General features: G+C 40.0%; 1 pseudogene; it reads right to left on the reverse strand.

Moving 5' to 3' along the window:
- Window positions 1-1,215: 1,215 nt before the first annotated feature.
- LOC106828909 (olfactory receptor 52L1-like) lies at window positions 1,216-2,205 on the reverse strand (annotated as a pseudogene).
- Between the last annotated feature and the right edge of the window lie 3,054 nt (window positions 2,206-5,259).

Consider the following 5,259-nt stretch of genomic DNA (forward strand, 5'->3'; position numbering starts at 1 on the left):
AATTGAAGGCTTAATTCTCAGTCTCTGTAACAGAAAACTATTTATTATGAGTAAAATTAACAAAGAAAGGAGAAACTAGAAACACTAACCACCCTCTCCACCCCTTCTACCACTATGGAATCCCAAGATAGGATCCTCTCATCACCTGAGCATCCTACCTCAAGGCAGCAGTGACTTGACTTCTTCCAGGACTGAACAAAGGTGTAACTTTAAAAACACAGAAGAGTTAAGCCGGATCTTAAGACAACATCCAACAAACAGGGTGAAATACGCCAACTGTGACAATCTTCCTGTAAATTTTAACCAATTCCTGTTAGCAAGTAATGGGGGGAGTTCTAATTGACATCACTCCGTATCCATAGTTCAAAAAGAGAAATTATTCTTTCAAGCATGTGTTATTAAATCTATCTTCACCAGCACCAGACTCTAGAACATTTTATGTATATTAGAGACTGACAATTACATAGTTGCTTTTGCTTTGTTAAATAAGACTTATAAAACATACATATATTCCACACTTGGTATTAGTCTTTCTTTACTCTAAACAAAAATAAGAATAAATTAAAAAGTACAAACAGACATCTTTAAAAATATCTCTACTATTCATATATATATTTCTTCATTGAATAGAGATCATATCTTATTGTTCTAAGAACCTATTACAGTGTCTCCTCCACTTAAATTTATTTTAAATACATGAGTGCTCTCATATTGCAACGAAAGGTATTTTCTCACACTGTAGCTGTCCCAACTGCTTTGAGAGAGACCCTGTTGCTACACAGAAGCCCAAGGACCTAGAGTTCACAGCACGTAGAGGGTGTGAAGACATTCTAAAACTAAAATCAAGCAAAGGTTGGGACTTCGCATTACCATTCCAGACAATGTTGCATGCTCAGTCATCGGGTGAAGGCAGAAAAATTGCATATTAAACTATCATCCAGTTTCCAATCCCTAAAGCACGCTGACACAAAAGGGAGAGAAATGTTGGGACCAGGAGCAAAAGAAAGGATGGGGAAAATATTCGCAAATCCAGCATGCAGGTATGTCTAAATCAGCTATGGAACCAAGTGTCCATGAGGGTTCTTTGCCACAAGACTAGGAGGACTAGAAGGACTTCTCTCTGTGGAATGGCCTCTGTCCATATAGCCTAGAACAGGAGTGGGCTCCTGACAGTGTCTTTGGCAGGAGCCTCTGAATATAATAATTGAGATATGTTTAGATCTGTCCTTTTGTGTAGAATACCCTGAGCACTCACCAGCAGATCTGCCGAGTCTTCACCATGTTGACAAGAGGATTGAGTGCAGGTGGCACAAAGAGGTAAAGCGTGACCAGAAGAACATGGACATGATGGGATACATGGTGACCAAAGTAGTGCGTGAGGAAGGAGAATATTCCAAGGACATAGAAGACCAGGATTACACAAATATGAGACCCAAAAGTGCTAAAGGCCTTAAGTTGGGCCTCACCCCCTAGTATATTCAGCACTGCCTGGAGGATGATGGCGTAGGAAATACCAATGGCCAGGACATCTAGCCCAACCATATGCAATGCTACTGCCAACCCATAAGATCAATTCACTGTAGTTTCCAAGCAGGCAAGTTTTACCACAGCCATACATTCACAATAAGCATGGCCTACAATTGTGACCTGGCAGAAGACAAGGCTATGCAGCAGGATAGGGAAGGAGAGGAAAAGTAATCCCCTCACCAGCACTGCCATGACAATGCATCCTATAAACCCTCGATGCACAATGGTGGAATGGTGTAGAGGGTGACATATGGCTACATAGCAATCCAGAGCCACGGCCACAAGTACACCTGATCCCATGGAAGAGAATGCATGAATGAAGAACATGTGGATCAGGTAGAGGAGTATACCCAATCTCATGGACATGAACTAGGAGCACTGCAATGTTTTGGGTGCAGTGGAGGAAGCCAGGACCAGGCCACTGTCAGACAGCACAGCCAAGAAGAGGTACATAAGCTAGTGCAAAGATGAGTAGGTCCAGATGATGAAGATGGTGGTGGCATTGCCCACCTAAGGCAGGAGGTAAAGACACAGTGTCAAAGCTATCCAATGCCGCCTTTCCTGCAAAGCTGGGGTGCCGATCAGGAAAAGGGAAGGCTGGAGTAGCCTCCAGCTGGAATTACTAAGGACCACCATCAATGGTTCAGAGATGGAAGAGGGAAAAGAGACCAAAAACATGATTGCTTCATTCCTGATGCATTATCACATTGTCCAGATCTGGCTACCATCTTCATGAGAAGAGGAAAGCTTAAACAGCAACACAAGAGAATAAGTTAGATACAGGGAAGAAAATCTCCCTTGCTTGGGACAACTTTTCAAAAGTGAGACATCTACATTTCTGAATTAGGATAGGTCTACTTTCATTTATAGATAAGAGTAAGCATTCCCTGCTTTTAGAGAGCTGTTTAAACTCTACCATTCAATTATTTATAATTTGGAATGTCAACTTGAAAGGACCCTTCTTATTACCTCTTGGCATTGTTGGACACTGTAAATCAATCTGTTGTTTTTTAAATGAGTGTCTCTCAGTTTCCAGAATACAGTACTCTACAGTTGTTCCTCCTATGTCCTCCATCTAACCACCTTCTCCATCTACCTACCACTATAGTCGTTGATTCCACAGTCTCATCTTCTCCTCTCTTCCCTATTCTGTACATTATGTCTGATTAAGTTTATCCCTTTGCATGGTTTTAACATTTACATATTTAATTTCTTTCATATCTATGTTTTTAAGTCAAATAACTTTCTGGGACACAAGTCCATTTTCTGATTCTTCGTAAATATCTATACCATGCACTCAACATACACAAGATTGAACTAACTCACCTATCTTTCCTAAATCTGCTCTCCCTCTTTTTTGTTAGTGTTTTTTTGAACTATATCATTATTGACCCTCCCAAACCAATATATAAATTTGGAAACAATTTTTACTCATTCTTATCTCTCATCCCTTTTACCTAACCACCAGTTCCAGTTGACTTTATTTTTGACTGCTTTTATATCCACTCGTTTTACTCAACTCCCAATGTCACTTCCTTATGCACACTCCCAGCTTCTCTCACCTGGATCATTTCCTTAGATCTCTCAGACTTTGATATTACACCATTCAAACCACTCTCCACTCTGAAGTCAGAGGGTTTTTCCTAAGATGCAGATGACATTAAACTCTGACATTAAAATCCTTTAGTGAATTTAAACCATGGAATAAAACCATACATTTAGGACTGACAAACAATGTTCCAAAGGTTATTACATATAAATTATGCTAAATCAGTTATACTTATCATTACTATTAACATTAATAATAAAAGATCACTGAGCATGAGATCAGTGGCCTCTTGCCTTTTTCTTTGTCTCCATGAGTCTGCTTCTCTGTTTCAAACTTTTGCTATGTCTATCTCTTATCACAATGTGACAACCATTCGGTATTTCTGACATCCTTATGTTAGCAAAGTACCAATTAAATAAGCTCTCTGTTTGCCTTCTCTGTGTGATTCATCTCTCAAACATGAAAACAAAAAACTTGAAACTGGACATCTTTGTGTCTGTATGTTTGTCTTAAAAGACTGACACAGTCTGAAATAATTTGCATTTTTCTGTATAAAGTAGGGGTACACGTGTATATGTATACATAAAAAGAGTCAAGAATAACTGAGTTCTTGTGAATTATGCATCTATGGATAACTCTGTCTTTTTTATAAATCAATGATGAGTGCAGTATGGCCCCAAAACTCTGAACATGGCAGCTACAAAACCTAAAATGCCTGTTGGGCACATGGTCTCCCAGCCTTTGTTTTCCTTCTAGATTCAAATCCACTTATAACTTCAAGTAAGAGTGACATATTTTTATTGAGACCTTCAGGAGAATCTCATAGTCTTGCAAAAATTTGCAATCAATGCTTAACATTTTACAGAGTAAGAAAATTAATGCACTTTCTTAACTACTCCCCTTATGCTGCAGATTTCAACCCATTTCTCACTTTTTACCTGAGAAGACAGAGAACAGCTGTGCGTTTGTGGAAGGCCACCCATTGCTTTGATAGGAGCAGTGTCAGCAGAGCAGTGGAGAATGAAGCCAAACTTCAATGAGTGAAAGAGAGAGGCAGAGATGCATGTGTCTGAGATTAACCTGCCTCTTCTTTGCTCTGTATAGTCTGTGAGTCTAGAGGAAAAGCCCAGACCTTCTTTTTGAAAACTAATTGCTAAAGTGAAGAAGATGTCCGTCAATGATTCTCAGAGGAAAAGCAGAAGTAAATATATTCCTGGGAAGCAAACATGCGAAGATGTATTTATTTTCCTGGCCAGGAAGCAAAGGACAATTAGCAAATAACTGAGCTGTACATTCCTGCTTATTCACATAAATTCAGTCCTAGCAACCTGTCTTCTATGAGGCTGTCCCCAAATTCTGTAAGGTAGCATGGCGTGTCTCTTTTTCTTTCCTACCAAATCACTTTTCTAGTCATGCCATTGCACTGATTACTTGTACTATAAAGCTGTCAGTGTGTCAGTCTGTGAAGACTAGGGAACTGTTTTGCTTATGGCAGTGGTCCCAGGGCAAATTCCAGAAGTGCCAGAATCAAATTGAAACTCAGTAATGTTTGCTGAATAAATAAATAGCTATATGATTACATTAAAATAAGTAGATGAGTCTATAAAACTACCAAGAATTACAGGAACTTGACAAGACAGACACTGAACTTAAGGGATAGGAATGATGTAGCAGACAGTGGCATGTCTATGAAGGATGGACTGATTGAGCCTCACTGTTCCTCACCTGAAGTAATATGCTGGATGCTTCACGGAAGGGAACCCTGATGAATCCCTCTGCCATAAGAGGCTATGACAGAATTCTAGATGTGTGTCAGAAATGAGGACTCCTGTGGTCACTACTAATCACTTTGCCACTGTCTCTGTCACTGCAGGCAGGGAAGCTCCTTTATGGGCTGTGGCCTGTCACTGTCCCCATTATCTCCTTCTTAACAGTGGCATAGACTTTATGATAGTGATAGAAGGGAGATAAAGAGACACAGAGAGAGATTAGGAGAGGGCACAGAAATAGTGAGCTCATGGTGATGAGCTACAGGGAGAGGGAGGAATGGAAATTGAATACCCAGAGTCAGACCACAGGTATCAAATCTGAGAAACATAAACTGTCAGTAAAATATCCCCGGTACAGGGGCACTGTTCTGATCGCTGGGCTCTTCTTGAGGATGCATGCTTTAAAATCTTGAG

Source organism: Equus asinus, chromosome 20, assembly GCF_041296235.1.
Source record: "Equus asinus isolate D_3611 breed Donkey chromosome 20, EquAss-T2T_v2, whole genome shotgun sequence".
Taxonomy (NCBI): Eukaryota; Metazoa; Chordata; class Mammalia; order Perissodactyla; family Equidae; genus Equus; species Equus asinus.